General features: G+C 35.3%; 10 non-coding genes across 10 annotated transcripts; all 10 read left to right on the top strand.

Annotated features, from left to right (window-relative positions):
- Positions 1-585: 585 nt before the first annotated feature.
- On the top strand, positions 586-657 carry TRNAC-GCA (transfer RNA cysteine (anticodon GCA)). The gene has a single exon. It is a non-coding gene; the product is annotated as a tRNA-Cys (tRNA).
- A 1,583-nt stretch (positions 658-2,240) lies between these two features.
- TRNAC-GCA (transfer RNA cysteine (anticodon GCA)) lies at positions 2,241-2,312 on the top strand. The gene has a single exon. It is a non-coding gene; the product is annotated as a tRNA-Cys (tRNA).
- A 2,396-nt stretch (positions 2,313-4,708) lies between these two features.
- TRNAC-GCA (transfer RNA cysteine (anticodon GCA)) lies at positions 4,709-4,781 on the top strand. Its single transcript has one exon. It is a non-coding gene; the product is annotated as a tRNA-Cys (tRNA).
- Positions 4,782-5,535: 754 nt separating this feature from the next.
- TRNAC-GCA (transfer RNA cysteine (anticodon GCA)) lies at positions 5,536-5,605 on the top strand. The gene has a single exon. It is a non-coding gene; the product is annotated as a tRNA-Cys (tRNA).
- Positions 5,606-8,018: 2,413 nt separating this feature from the next.
- TRNAC-GCA (transfer RNA cysteine (anticodon GCA)) lies at positions 8,019-8,090 on the top strand. Its single transcript has one exon. It is a non-coding gene; the product is annotated as a tRNA-Cys (tRNA).
- A 1,584-nt stretch (positions 8,091-9,674) lies between these two features.
- Positions 9,675-9,746, top strand: TRNAC-GCA (transfer RNA cysteine (anticodon GCA)). Its single transcript has one exon. It is a non-coding gene; the product is annotated as a tRNA-Cys (tRNA).
- Positions 9,747-11,331: 1,585 nt separating this feature from the next.
- On the top strand, positions 11,332-11,403 carry TRNAC-GCA (transfer RNA cysteine (anticodon GCA)). Its single transcript has one exon. It is a non-coding gene; the product is annotated as a tRNA-Cys (tRNA).
- Positions 11,404-12,985: 1,582 nt separating this feature from the next.
- On the top strand, positions 12,986-13,057 carry TRNAC-GCA (transfer RNA cysteine (anticodon GCA)). The gene has a single exon. It is a non-coding gene; the product is annotated as a tRNA-Cys (tRNA).
- A 1,584-nt stretch (positions 13,058-14,641) lies between these two features.
- TRNAC-GCA (transfer RNA cysteine (anticodon GCA)) lies at positions 14,642-14,713 on the top strand. The gene has a single exon. It is a non-coding gene; the product is annotated as a tRNA-Cys (tRNA).
- Positions 14,714-16,297: 1,584 nt separating this feature from the next.
- On the top strand, positions 16,298-16,369 carry TRNAC-GCA (transfer RNA cysteine (anticodon GCA)). Its single transcript has one exon. It is a non-coding gene; the product is annotated as a tRNA-Cys (tRNA).
- The last annotated feature ends 7 nt before the right edge of the window (positions 16,370-16,376 follow it).

Raw genomic sequence — 16,376 nt, 5'->3', positions numbered from 1 at the left:
TGATAGAGAATTATACAGCATAAAATAACTGTACATGAAGGATGAATGCTTTATTCCTAACTAACTTTGATAAATAAGGGAGTATTGGGCATTAACATGGCAGAATTCAAAATTATTTGGTACAGCCATGTTTTCATCTCCGACTGATTTTGCAATTAGTCCATAAGGCATACATGCATTCAGAATATCTGAGCCCACTGACCCAAAATTCAAATATTTTATTTTCTTAGCAAAAATGTACCATGATAAAATAGTTTTCAGAAATTATTAATATTGGTTTCTTAACAATTTGTATTTTAGATCAGTTTTGCTTCAATAAAACAATGTCACAACTGGATTTCAATAAATCCTACTCTGACTAGCACTAACTATAGTGGAACTTTAGGATGATCAAAGTTTCTTTTTGAGTATGCTCACAGATTATACCTGCAGTATGTGAACTCTCTATTTATGCCCTGACTAATAACTCCAAAGCATTACCATAAAGAAACAGACTCATCTTCACCTCCTGCAGGACAAGAAATACAGTACAGTAACCTTTACATCAAGGCTGCAATGTGCATGTGCTTATAGCGAGGAACAGCAGGAGGTATAGCTCAGTGGTAGAGCATTCGACTGCAGATCGAGAGGTTCCTGTTTCAAATCAGGGTGCCCCCTATTACTTGCTTTTAATGTATAGCATCACTTTGCAGTCTATACCTCATTTGGGACTCAAGTAATGTAAAAACATACTCAAGTGGCAGTCAGGCAACAAAAAATGTTGAAATGTCAACTTAATACGTTACCTCAGGAAAGTACAGTATCAGTGGCAGGTTTTGACTGCTAATTTGATAGAGAATTATACAGGATAAAATCACTATACATGAAGGATGAATGCTTTATTCCTAACTAACTTTGATAAATAAGGGAGTATTGGGCATTAACATGGCAGAATTACAATTTTTTTGGTGCAGCCATGTTTTGAACTCATACTGATTTTGCAATTAGTCCATAAGGCATACATGCATTCAGAACATCTGAGCCCACTGACCTAAAAATCAAATATTTTATTTGATTGCCAAAATGTATCTCAATCAGTTAGTTTTCAGAAATTATTAATATTGGTTTAGTGACAATTTGTATTTTAGTTCTCTTTGGCTTCCATAAAACAATGTCACAACTGGATTTCAATATATACTACTCTGACTAGCACAAACAATAGTGGAGCTTTAGGATGATCAAAGTTTCTTTTTAAACATGCTCACAGATTATACCTACATTATGTAAACTCTCTATTTATGCCCTGACTAATAACTCCAAACCTTTACCATAAAGAAACAGACTCATCTTCACCTCCTGCAGGACAAGAAATACAGTACAGTAACCTTTACATCAAGGCTGCAATGTGTATGGTCTTATAGTTAGAAAGACCAGGGGGTATAAATCAGTTGTTGAGCATTCGAGTGCATGTCGAGAGGTCCCTGGTTCAAATCCAGGTGCCCCTATAATTTGCTTTTAATGTATAGCATCCCTTTGCAGTCTATACCACATTTGGGACTCAAGTAATGTAAAAACATACTCAAGTGGCAGTCAGGCAACAAAAAATGTTGACATTTCAACTTAATACTTTACCTCAGGAAAGTACAGTATCAGTGGCAGGTTTTTACAGCTACTTTTGATAGAGAATTATACAGCATAAAATAACTGTACATGAAGGATGAATGCTTTATTCCTAACTAACTTTGATAAATAAGGGAGTATTGGGCATTAACATGGCAGAATTCAAAATTATTTGGTACAGCCATGTTTTCAACTCCGACTGATTTTGCAATTAGTCCATAAGGCATACATGCATTCAGAACATCTGAGCCCACTGACCCAAAATTCAAATATTTTATTTTCTTAGCAAAAATGTACCATGATAAAATAGTTTTCAGAAATTATTAATATTGGTTTGGTAACAATTTGTATTTTAGATCAGTTTTGCTTCAATAAAACAATGTCACAACTGGATTTCAATAAATCCTACTCTGACTAGCACTAACTATAGTGGAACTTTAGGATGATCAAAGTTTCTTTTTGCGTATGCTCACAGATTATACCTGCAGTATGTGAACTCTCTATTTATGCCCTGACTAATAATTCCAAAGCATTACCATAAAGAAACAGACTCATCTTCACCTCCTGCAGGACAAGAAATACAGTACAGTAACCTTTACATCAAGGCTGCAATGTGTATGGGCTTATAGTGAGAAAGAGCAGGGGGTATAGCTCAATGGTAGAGCATTCGACTGCAGATCGAGAGGTCCCTGGTTCAAATCCGGGTGCCCCCTATTACTTGCTTTTAATGTATAGCATCACTTTGCAGTCTATACCTCGTTTGGGACTCAAGTAATGTAAAAACATACTCAAGTGGTAGTCAGGCAACAAAAAATGTTGAAATGTCAACTTAATACTTTACCTCAGGTAAGTACAGTATCAGTGGCAGGTTTTGACTACTACTTTTTATAGAGAATTATACAGGATAAAATCACCATACATGAAGGATGAATGCTTTATTCCTAACTAACTTTGATAAATAAGGGAATATTGGGCATTAACATGGCAGAATTCAAAATTATTTGGTACAGCCATGTTTTCAACTCCGACTGATTTTGCAATTAGTCCATAAGGCATACATGCATTCAGAACATCTGAGCCCACTGACCCAAAATTCAAATATTTTATTTTCGTAGCAAAAATGTACCATGATAAAATAGTTTTCAGAAATTATTAATATTGGTTTGGTAACAATTTGTATTTTAGATCAGTTTTGCTTCAATAAAACAATGTCACAACTGGATTTCAATAAATCCTACTCTGACTAGCACTAACTATAGTGGAACTTTAGGATGATCAAAGTTTCTTTTTGAGTAAGCTCACAGATTATACCTGCAGTATGTGAACTCTCTATTTATGCCCTGACTAATAACTCCAAAGCATTACCATAAAGAAACAGACTCATCTTCACCTCCTGCAGGACAAGAAATACAGTACAGTAACCTTTACATCAAGGCTGCAATGTGTATGGGTTTATAGTGAGAAAGAGCAGGGGGTATAACTCAGTGGTAGAGCATTCGACTGCAGATCGAGAGGTCCCTGGTTCAAATCCGGGTTTTAATGTATAGCATCACTTTGCAGTCTATACCTCGTTTGGGACTCAAGTAATGTAAAAACATACTCAAGTGGTAGTCAGGCAACAAAAAATGTTGAAATGTCAACTTAATACTTTACCTCAGGAAAGTACAGTATCAGTGGCAGGTTTTGACTGCTAATTTGATAGAGAATTATACAGGATAAAATCACTATACATGAAGGATGAATGCTTTATTCCTAACTAACTTTGATAAATAAGGGAGTATTGGGCATTAACATGGCAGAATTACAATTTTTTTGGTGCAGCCATGTTTTGAACTCATACTGATTTTGCAATTAGTCCATAAGGCATACATGCATTCAGAACATCTGAGCCCACTGACCTAAAAATCAAATATTTTATTTTATTGCCAAAATGTATCTCAATCAGTTAGTTTTCAGAAATTATTAATATTGGTTTAGTGACAATTTGTATTTTAGTTCTCTTTGGCTTCCATAAAACAATGTGACAACTGGATTTCAATATATACTACTCTGACTAGCACGAACAATAGTGGAGCTTTAGGATGATCAAAGTTTCTTTTTAAACATGCTCACAGATTATACCTACAGTATGTAAACTCTCTATTTATGCCCTGACTAATAACTCCAAACCTTTACCATAAAGAAAAAGACTCATCTTCACCTCCTGCAGGACAAAAAATACAGTACAGTAACCTTTACATCAAGGCTGCAATGTGTATGGTCTTATAGTTAGAAAGATCAGGGGGTATAAATCAGTAGTTGAGACATTCGAGTGCATGTCGAGAGGTCCCTGGTTCAAATCCAGGTGCCCCCTATAATTTGCTTTTAATGTATAGCATCCCTTTGCAGTCTATACCACGTTTGGGACTCAAGTAATGTAAAAACATACTCAAGTGGCAGTCAGGCAACAAAAAATGTTGACATTTCAACTTAATACTTTACCTCTGTAAAGAACAGTATCAGTGGCAGGTTTTTACAGCTACTTTTGATAGAGAATTATACAGCATAAAATAACTTTACATGAAGGATGAATGCTTTATTCCTAACTAACTTTGATAAATAAGGGAGTATTGGGCATTAACATGGCAGAATTCAAAATTATTTGGTACAGCCATGTTTTCAACTCTGACTGATTTTGCAATTAGTCCATAAGGCATACATGCATTCAGAACATCTGAGCCCACTGACCCAAAATTCAAATATTTTATTTTCTTAGCAAAAATGTACCATGATAAAATAGTTTTCAGAAATTATTAATATTGGTTTGGTAACAATTTGTATTTTAGATCAGTTTTGCTTCCATAAAACAATGTCACAACTGGATTTCAATAAATCCTACTCTGACTAGCACTAACTATAGTGGAACTTTAGGATGATCAAAGTTTCTTTTTGAGCATGCTCACAGATTATACCTGCAGTATGTGAACTCTCTATTTATGCCCTGACTAATAACTCCAAAGCATTACCATAAAGAAACAGACTCATCTTCACCTCCTGCAGGACAAGAAATACAGTACAGTAACCTTTACATCAAGGCTGCAATGTGTATGTGCTTATAGTGAGAAAGAGCAGGGCGTATAGCTCAGTGGTAGAGCATTCGACTGCAGATCGAGAGGTCCCTGGTTCAAATCCGGGTGCCCCTTTTACTTGCTTTTAATGTATAGCATCACTTTGCAGTCTATACCTCGTTTGGGACTCAAGTAATGTAAAAACATACTCAAGTGGCAGTCAGGCAACAAAAAATGTTGAAATGTCAACTTAATACTTTACCTCAGGAAAGTACAGTATCAGTGGCAGGTTTTGACTGCTAATTTGATAGAGAATTATACAGGATAAAATCACTATACATGAAGGATGAATGCTTTATTCCTAACTAACTTTGATAAATAAGGGAGTATTGGGCATTAACATGGCAGAATTACAATTTTTTTGGTGCAGCCATGTTTTGAACTCATACTGATTTTGCAATTAGTCCATAAGGCATACATGCATTCAGAACATCTGAGCCCACTGACCTAAAAATCAAATATTTTATTTTATTGCCAAAATGTATCTCAATCAGTTAGTTTTCAGAAATTATTAATATTGGTTTAGTGACAATTTGTATTTTAGTTCTCTTTGGCTTCCATAAAACAATGTCACAACTGGATTTCAATATATACTACTCTGACTAGCACGAACAATAGTGGAGCTTTAGGATGATCAAAGTTTCTTTTTAAACATGCTCACAGATTATACCTACAGTATGTAAACTCTCTATTTATGCCCTGACTAATAACTCCAAACCTTTACCATAAAGAAAAAGACTCATCTTCACCTCCTGCAGGACAAGAAATACAGTACAGTAACCTTTACATCAAGGCTGCAATGTGTATGGGTTTATAGTGAGAAAGCGCAGGGCGTATAGCTCAGTGGTAGAGCATTCGACTGCAGATCGAGAGGTCCCTGGTTCAAATCTGGGTGCCCGTTTTACTTGCTTTTAATGTATAGCATCACTTTGCAGTCTATACCTCGTTTGGGACTCAAGTAATGTAAAAACATACTCAAGTGGCAGTCAGGCAACAAAAAATGTTGAAATGTCAACTTAATACTTTACCTCAGGAAAGTACAGTATCAGTGGCAGGTTTTTACAGCTACTTTTTATAGAGAATTATACAGGATAAAATCACCATACATGAAGGATGAATGCTTTATTCCTAACTAACTTTGATAAATAAAGGAATATTGGGCATTAACATGGCAGAATTACAATTTTTTTGGTGCAGCCATGTTTTGAACTCATACTGATTTTGCAATTAGTCCATAAGGCATACATGCATTCAGAACTTCTGAGCCCACTGACCTAAAAATCAAATATTTTATTTTATTGCCAAAATGTATCTCAATCAGTTAGTTTTCAGAAATTATTAATATTGGTTTAGTGACAATTTGTATTTTAGTTCTCTTTGGCTTCCATAAAACAATGTCACAACTGGATTTCAATATATACTTCTCTGACTAGCATGAACAATAGTGGAGCTTTAGGATGATCAAAATTTCTTTTTAAACATGCTCACAGATTATACCTACAGTATGTAAACTCTCTATTTATGTCCTGACTAATAACTCCAAACCTTTACCATAAAGAAACAGACTCATCTTCACTTCCTGCAGGACAAGAAATACAGTACAGTAACCTTTACATCAAGGCTGCAATGTGTATGGTCTTATAGTTAGAAAGACCAGGGGGTATAAATCAGTTGTTGAGCATTCGAGTGCATGTCGAGAGGTCCCTGGTTCAAATCCAGGTGCCCCCTATAATTTGCTTTTAATGTATAGCGTCCCTTTGCAGTCTGTACCTCGTTTGGGACTCAAGTAATGTAAAAACATACTCAAGTGGCAGTCAGGCAACAAAAAATGTTGAAATGTCAACTTAATACTTTACCTCAGGAAAGTACAGTATCAGTGGCAGGTTTTGACTGCTAATTTGATAGAGAATTATACAGGATAAAATCACTATACATGAAGGATGAATGCTTTATTCCTAACTAACTTTGATAAATAAGGGAATATTGGGCATTAACATGGCAGAATTACAATTTTTTTGGTGCAGCCATGTTTTGAACTCATACTGATTTTGCAATTAGTCCATAAGGCATACATGCATTCAAAACATCTGAGCCCACTGACCTAAAAATCAAATATTTTATTTTATTGCCAAAATGTATCTCAATCAGTTAGTTTTCAGAAATTATTAATATTGGTTTAGTGACAATTTGTATTTTAGTTCTCTTTCGCTTCCATAAAACAATGTCACAACTGGATTTCAATATATACTACTCTGACTAGCACGAACAATAGTGGAGCTTTAGGATGATCAAAGTTTCTTTTTAAACATGCTCACAGATTATACCTACAGTATGTAAACTCTCTATTTATGCCCTGACTAATAACTCCAAACCTTTACCATAAAGAAACAGACTCATCTTCACTTCCTGCAGGACAAGAAATACAGTACAGTAACCTTTACATCAAGGCTGCAATGTGTATGGTCTTATAGTTAGAAAGACCAGGGGGTATAAATCAGTTGTTGAGCTTTCGAGTGCACGTCGAGAGGTCCCTGGTTCAAATCCAGGTGCCCCCTATAATTTTCTTTTAATGTATAGCGTCCCTTTGCAGTCTATACCACGTTTGGGACTCAAGTAATGTAAAAACATACTCAAGTGGCAGTCAGGCAACAAAAAATGTTGACATTTCAACTTAATACTTTACCTCAGGAAAGTACAGTATCAGTGGCAGGTTTTTACAGCTACTTTTGATAGAGAATTATACAGCATAAAATAACTGTACATGAAGGATGAATGCTTTATTCCTAACTAACTTTGATAAATAAGGGCGTATTGGGCATTAACATGGCAGAATTCAAAATTATTTGGTACAGCCATGTTTTCAACTCCGACTGATTTTGCAATTAGTCCATAAGGCATACATGCATTCAGAACATCTGAGCCCACTGACCCAAAATTCAAATATTTTATTTTCTTAGCAAAAATGTACCATGATAAAATAGTTTTCAGAAATTATTAATATTGGTTTGGTAACAATTTGTATTTTAGATCAGTTTTGCTTCAATAAAACAATGTCACAACTGGATTTCAATAAATCCTACTCTGACTAGCACTAACTATAGTGGAACTTTAGGATGATCAAAGTTTCTTTTTGAGTAAGCTCACAGATTATACCTGCAGTATGTGAACTCTCTATTTATGCCCTGACTAATAACTCCAAAGCATTACCATAAAGAAACAGACTCATCTTCACCTCCTACAGGACAAGATATACAGTACAGTAACCTTTACATCAAGGCTGCAATGTGTATGTGTTTATTATGAAAAAGAGCAGGGGGTATAGCTCAGTGGTAGAGCATTTGACTGCAGATCGAGAGGTCCCTGGTTCAAATCTGGGTGCCCCCTATTACTTGCTTTTAATGTATAGCATCAGTTTGCAGTCTATACCTCGTTTGGGACTCAAGTAATGTAAAAACATACTCAAGTGGCAGTCAGGCAACAAAAAATGTTGAAATGTCAACTTAATACTTTACCTCAGGAAAGTACAGTATCAGTGGCAGGTTTTGACTGCTAATTTGATAGAGAATTATACAGGATAAAATCACTATACATGAAGGATGAATGCTTTATTCCTAACTAACTTTGATAAATAAGGGAGTATTGGGCATTAACATGGCAGAATTACAATTTTTTTGGTGCAGCCTTGTTTTGAACTCATACTGATTTTGCAATTAGTCCATAAGGCATACATGCATTCAGAACATCTGAGCCCACTGACCTAAAAATCAAATATTTTATTTTATTGCCAAAATGTATCTCAATCAGTTAGTTTTCAGAAATTATTAATATTGGTTTAGTGACAATTTGTATTTTAGTTCTCTTTGGCTTCCATAAAACAATGTCACAACTGGATTTCAATATATACTACTCTGACTAGCACGAACAATAGTGGAGCTTTAGGATGATCAAAGTTTCTTTTTAAACATGCTCACAGATTATACCTACAGTATGTAAACTCTCTATTTATGCCCTGACTAATAACTCCAAACCTTTACCATAAAGAAACAGACTCATCTTCACCTCCTGCAGGACAAGAAATACAGTACAGTAACCTTTACATCAAGGCTGCAATGTGTATGGTCTTATAGTTAGAAAGACCAGGGGGTATAAATCAGTTGTTGAGCATTCGAGTGCATGTCGAGAGGTCCCTGGTTCAAATCCAGGAGCCCCCTATAATTTGCTTTTAATGTATAGCGTCCCTTTGCAGTCTATACCTCGTTTGGGACTCAAGTAATGTAAAAACATACTCAAGTGGCAGTCAAGCAACAAAAAATGTTGACATTTCAACTTAATACTTTACCTCAGGAAAGTACAGTATCAGTGGCAGGTTTTTACAGCTACTTTTTATAGAGAATTATACAGCATAAAATAACTGTACATGAAGGATGAATGCTTTATTCCTAACTAACTTTGATAAATAAGGGAGTATTGGGCATTAACATGGCAGAATTCAAAATTATTTGGTACAGCCATGTTTTCAACTCTGACTGATTTTGCAATTAGTCCATAAGGCATACATGCATTCAGAACATCTGAGCCCACTGACCCAAAATTCAAATATTTTATTTTCTTAGCAAAAATGTACCATGATAAAATAGTTTTCAGAAATTATTAATATTGGTTTGGTAACAATTTGTATTTTAGATCAGTTTTGCTTCAATAAAACAATGTCACAACTGGATTTCAATAAATCCTACTCTGACTAGCACTAACTATAGTGGAACTTTAGGATGATCAAAGTTTCTTTTTGAGTAAGCTCACAGATTATACCTGCAGTATGTGAACTCTCTATTTATGCCCTGACTAATAACTCCAAAGCATTACCATAAAGAAACAGGCTCATCTTCACCTCCTGCAGGACAAGAAATACAGTACAGTAACCTTTACATCAAGGCTGCAATGTGTATGTGTTTATAGTGAGAAAGAGCAGGGGGTATAGCTCAGTGGTAGAGCATTCGACTGCAGATCGAGAGGTCCCTGGTTCAAATCCGGGTACCCCCTATTACTTGCTTTTAATGTATAGCATCACTTTGCAGTCTATACCTTGTTTGGGACTCAAGTAATGTAAAAACATACTCAAGTGGTAGTCAGGTAACAAAAAATGTTGAAATGTCAACTTAATACTTTACCTCAGGTAAGTACAGTATCAGTGGCAGGTTTTGACTGCTAATTTGATAGAGAATTATACAGGATAAAATCACTATACATGAAGGATGAATGCTTTATTCCTAACTAACTTTGATAAATAAGGGAGTATTGGGCATTAACATGGCAGAATTACAATTTTTTTGGTGCAGCCATGTTTTGAACTCATACTGATTTTGCAATTAGTCCATAAGGCATACATGCATTCAGAACATCTGAGCCCACTGACCTAAATATCAAATATTTTATTTTATTGCCAAAATGTATCTCAATCAGTTAGTTTTCAGAAATTATTAATATTGGTTTGGTAACAATTTGTATTTTAGATCAGTTTTGCTTCAATAAAACAATGTCACAACTGGATTTCAATAAATCCTACTCTGACTAGCACTAACTATAGTGGAACTTTAGGATGATTAAAGTTTCTTTTTGAGTATGCTCACAGATTATACCTGCAGTATGTGAACTCTCTATTTATGCCCTGACTAATAACTCCAAACCTTTACCATAAAGAAAAAGACTCATCTTCACCTCCTGCAGGACAAGAAATACAGTACAGTAACCTTTACAACAAGGCTGCAATGTGTATGGTCTTATAGTTAGAAAGATCAGGGGGTATAAATCAGTAGTTGAGACATTCGAGTGCATGTCGAGAGGTCCCTGGTTCAAATCCAGGTGCCCCCTATAATTTGCTTTTAATGTATAGCGTCCCTTTGCAGTCTATACCACGTTTGGGACTCAAGTACTGTAAAAACATACTCAAGTGGCAGTCAGGCAACAAAAAATGTTGACATTTCAACTTAATACTTTACCTCAGGAAAGAACAGTATCAGTGGCAGGTTTTTACAGCTACTTTTGATAGAGAATTATACAGCATAAAATAACTGTACATGAAGGATGAATGCTTTATTCCTAACTAACTTTGATAAATAAGGGAGTATTGGGCATTAACTGGGCAGAATTCAAAATTATTTGGTACAGCCATGTTTTCAACTCTGACTGATTTTGCAATTAGTCCATAAGGCATACATGCATTCAGAACATCTGAGCCTACTGACCCAAAATTCAAATATTTTATTTTCTTAGCAAAAATGTACCATGATAAAATAGTTTTCAGAAATTATTAATATTGGTTTGGTAACAATTTGTATTTTAGATCAGTTTTGCTTCAATAAAACAATGTCACAACTGGATTTCAATAAATCCTACTCTGACTAGCACTAACTATAGTGGAACTTTAGGATGATCAAAGTTTCTTTTTGAGTATGCTCACAGATTATACCTGCAGTATGTGAACTCTCTATTTATGCCCTGACTAATAACTCCAAAGCATTACCATAAAGAAACAGACTCATCTTCACCTCCTGCAGGACAAGAAATACAGTACAGTAACCTTTACATCAAGGCTGCAATGTGTATGTACTTAAAGTGAGAAAGAGCAGGGGGTATAGCTCAGTGGTAGAGCATTCGACTGCAGATCGAGAGGTCCATGGTTCAAATCCGTGTGCCCCCTATTACTTGCTTTTAATGTATAGCATCACTTTGCAGTCTATACCTCGTTTGGGACTCAAGTAATGTAAAAACATACTCAAGTGGTAGTCAGGCAACAAAAAATGTTGAAATATCAACTTAATACTTTACCTCAGGTAAGTACAGTATCAGTGGCAGGTTTTGACTGCTACTTTTTATAGAGAATTATACAGGATAAAATCACCATACATGAAGGATGAATGCTTTATTCCTAACTAACTTTGATAAATAAAGGAATATTGGGCATTAACATGGCAGAATTACAATTTTTTTTGGTGCAGCCATGTTTTGAACTCATACTGATTTTGCAATTAGTCCATAAGGTATACATGCATACAGAACATCTGAGCCCACTGACCTAAAAATCAAATATTTTATTTTATTGCCAAAATGTATCTCAATCAGTTAGTTTTCAGAAATTATTAATATTGGTTTAGTGACAATTTGTATTTTAGTTCTCTTTGGCTTCCATAAAACAATGTCACAACTGGATTTCAATATATACTACTCTGACTAGCACAAACAATAGTGGAGCTTTAGGATGATCAAAGTTTCTTTTTAAAAATGCTCACAGATTATACCTACAGTATGTAAACTCTCTATTTATGCCCTGACTAATAACTCCAAACCTTTACCATAAAGAAACAGACTCATCTTCACCTCCTGCAGGACAAGAAATACAGTACAGTAACCTTTACATAAAGGCTGCAATGTGTATGGTCTTATAGTTAGAAAGACCAGGGGGTATAAATCAGTTGTTGAGCATTCGAGTGCATGTCGAGAGGTCCCTGGTTCAAATCCAGGTGCCCCCTATAATTTGCTTTTAATGTATAGCGTCCCTTTGCAGTCTATACCTCGATTGGGACTCAAATAATCTAAAAACATACTCAAGTGGCAGTCAGGCAACAAAAAATGTTGACATTTCAACTTAATACTTTACCTCAGGAAAGTACAGTATCAGTGGCAGGTTTTTACAGCTACTTTTGATAGAGAATTATACAGCATAAAATAACTGTACATGAAGGACGAATGCTTTATTCCTAACTAACTTTGATAAATAAGGGAGTATTGGGCATTAACATGGCAGAATTCAAAATTATTTGGTACAGCCATGTTTTCAACTCCGACTGATTTTGCAATCAGTCCATAAGGCATACATGCATTCAGAACATCTGAGCCCACTGACCCAAAATTCAAATATTTTATTTTCTTAGCAAAAATGTACCATGATAAAATAGTTTTCAGAAATTATTAATATTGGTTTGGTAAAAATTTGTATTTTAGATCAGTTTTGCTTCAATAAAACAATGTCACAACTGGATTTCAATAAATCCTACTCTGACTAGCACTAACTATAGTGGAACTTTAGGATGATCAAAGTTTCTTTTTGAGTAAGCTCACAGATTATACCTGCAGTATGTGAACTCTCTATTTATGCCCTAATAACTCCAAAGCATTACCATAAAGAAACAGACTCATCTTCACCTCCTGCAGGACAAAAAATACAGTACAGTAACCTTTACATCAAGGCTGCAATGTGTATGTGTTTATAACGAGAAAGAGCAGGGGGTATAGCTCAGTGGTAGAGCATTCGACTGCAGATCGAGAGGTCCCTGGTTCATATCCGGGTGCCCCCTATTACTTGCTTTTAATTTATAGCATCACTTTGCAGTCTATACCTCGTTTGGGACTCAAGTAATGTAAAAACATACTCAAGTGGCAGTCAGGCAACAAAAAATGTTGAAATGTCAACTTAATACTTTACTTCAGGAAAGTACAGTATCAGTGGCAGGTTTTGACTGCTAATTTGATAGAGAATTATACAGGATAAAATCACTATACATGAAGGATGAATGCTTTATTCCTAACTAACTTTGATAAATAAGGGAGTATTGGGCATTAACATGGCAGAATTAAAAATTTTTTAGTGCAGCCATATTTTGAACTCATACTGATTTTGCAATTAGTCCATAAGGCATACATGCATTCAGAACATCTGAGCCCACTGACCTAAAAATCAAATATTTTATTTTATTGCCAAAATGTATCTCAATCAGTTAGTTTTCAGAAATTATTAATATTGGTTTAGTGACAATTTGTATTTTAGTTCTCTTTCGCTTCCATAAAACAATGTCACAACTGGATTTCAATATATACTACTCTGACTAGCACGAACAATAGTGGAGCTTTAGGATGATCAAAGTTTCTTTTTAAACATGCTCACAGATTATACCTACAGTATGTAAACTCTCTATTTATGCCCTGACTAATAACTCCAAACCTTTACCATAAAGAAACAGACTCATCTTCACTTCCTGCAGGACAAGAAATACAGTACAGTAACCTTTACATCAAGGCTGCAATGTGTATGGTCTTATAGTTAGAAAGACCAGGGGGTATAAATCAGTTGTTGAGCTTTCGAGTGCACGTCGAGAGGTCCCTGGTTCAAATCCAGGTGCCCCCTATAATTTTCTTTTAATGTATAGCGTCCCTTTGCAGTCTATACCACGTTTGGGACTCAAGTAATGTAAAAACATACTCAAGTGGCAGTCAGGCAACAAAAAATGTTGACATTTCAACTTAATACTTTACCTCAGGAAAGTACAGTATCAGTGGCAGGTTTTTACAGCTACTTTTGATAGAGAATTATACAGCATAAAATAACTGTACATGAAGGATGAATGCTTTATTCCTAACTAACTTTGATAAATAAGGGCGTATTGGGCATTAACATGGCAGAATTCAAAATTATTTGGTACAGCCATGTTTTCAACTCCGACTGATTTTGCAATTAGTCCATAAGGCATACATGCATTCAGAACATCTGAGCCCACTGACCCAAAATTCAAATATTTTATTTTCTTAGCAAAAATGTACCATGATAAAATAGTTTTCAGAAATTATTAATATTGGTTTGGTAACAATTTGTATTTTAGATCAGTTTTGCTTCAATAAAACAATGTCACAACTGGATTTCAATAAATCCTACTCTGACTAGCACTAACTATAGTGGAACTTTAGGATGATCAAAGTTTCTTTTTGAGTAAGCTCACAGATTATACCTGCAGTATGTGAACTCTCTATTTATGCCCTGACTAATAACTCCAAAGCATTACCATAAAGAAACAGACTCATCTTCACCTCCTACAGGACAAGATATACAGTACAGTAACCTTTACATCAAGGCTGCAATGTGTATGTGTTTATTATGAAAAAGAGCAGGGGGTATAGCTCAGTGGTAGAGCATTTGACTGCAGATCGAGAGGTCCCTGGTTCAAATCTGGGTGCCCCCTATTACTTGCTTTTAATGTATAGCATCAGTTTGCAGTCTATACCTCGTTTGGGACTCAAGTAATGTAAAAACATACTCAAGTGGCAGTCAGGCAACAAAAAATGTTGAAATGTCAACTTAATACTTTACCTCAGGAAAGTACAGTATCAGTGGCAGGTTTTGACTGCTAATTTGATAGAGAATTATACAGGATAAAATCACTATACATGAAGGATGAATGCTTTATTCCTAACTAACTTTGATAAATAAGGGAGTATTGGGCATTAACATGGCAGAATTACAATTTTTTTGGTGCAGCCTTGTTTTGAACTCATACTGATTTTGCAATTAGTCCATAAGGCATACATGCATTCAGAACATCTGAGCCCACTGACCTAAAAATCAAATATTTTATTTTATTGCCAAAATGTATCTCAATCAGTTAGTTTTCAGAAATTATTAATATTGGTTTAGTGACAATTTGTATTTTAGTTCTCTTTGGCTTCCATAAAACAATGTCACAACTGGATTTCAATATATACTACTCTGACTAGCACGAACAATAGTGGAGCTTTAGGATGATCAAAGTTTCTTTTTAAACATGCTCACAGATTATACCTACAGTATGTAAACTCTCTATTTATGCCCTGACTAATAACTCCAAACCTTTACCATAAAGAAACAGACTCATCTTCACCTCCTGCAGGACAAGAAATACAGTACAGTAACCTTTACATCAAGGCTGCAATGTGTATGGTCTTATAGTTAGAAAGACCAGGGGGTATAAATCAGTTGTTGAGCATTCGAGTGCATGTCGAGAGGTCCCTGGTTCAAATCCAGGAGCCCCCTATAATTTGCTTTTAATGTATAGCGTCCCTTTGCAGTCTATACCTCGTTTGGGACTCAAGTAATGTAAAAACATACTCAAGTGGCAGTCAAGCAACAAAAAATGTTGACATTTCAACTTAATACTTTACCTCAGGAAAGTACAGTATCAGTGGCAGGTTTTTACAGCTACTTTTTATAGAGAATTATACAGCATAAAATAACTGTACATGAAGGATGAATGCTTTATTCCTAACTAACTTTGATAAATAAGGGAGTATTGGGCATTAACATGGCAGAATTCAAAATTATTTGGTACAGCCATGTTTTCAACTCTGACTGATTTTGCAATTAGTCCATAAGGCATACATGCATTCAGAACATCTGAGCCCACTGACCCAAAATTCAAATATTTTATTTTCTTAGCAAAAATGTACCATGATAAAATAGTTTTCAGAAATTATTAATATTGGTTTGGTAACAATTTGTATTTTAGATCAGTTTTGCTTCAATAAAACAATGTCACAACTGGATTTCAATAAATCCTACTCTGACTAGCACTAACTATAGTGGAACTTTAGGATGATCAAAGTTTCTTTTTGAGTAAGCTCACAGATTATACCTGCAGTATGTGAACTCTCTATTTATGCCCTGACTAATAACTCCAAAGCATTACCATAAAGAAACAGGCTCATCTTCACCTCCTGCAGGACAAGAAATACAGTACAGTAACCTTTACATCAAGGCTGCAATGTGTATGTGTTTATAGTGAGAAAGAGCAGGGGGTATAGCTCAGTGGTAGAGCATTCGACTGCAGATCGAGAGGTCCCTGGTTCAAATCCGGGTACCCCCTATTACTT

Source organism: Pseudophryne corroboree, chromosome 1 (assembly GCF_028390025.1).
Source record: "Pseudophryne corroboree isolate aPseCor3 chromosome 1, aPseCor3.hap2, whole genome shotgun sequence".
Lineage (NCBI taxonomy): Eukaryota > Metazoa > Chordata > Amphibia > Anura > Myobatrachidae > Pseudophryne > Pseudophryne corroboree.
Note: the sequence above shows the minus strand (reverse complement) of the source record. Positions and strands in the feature narration are given on the sequence as shown.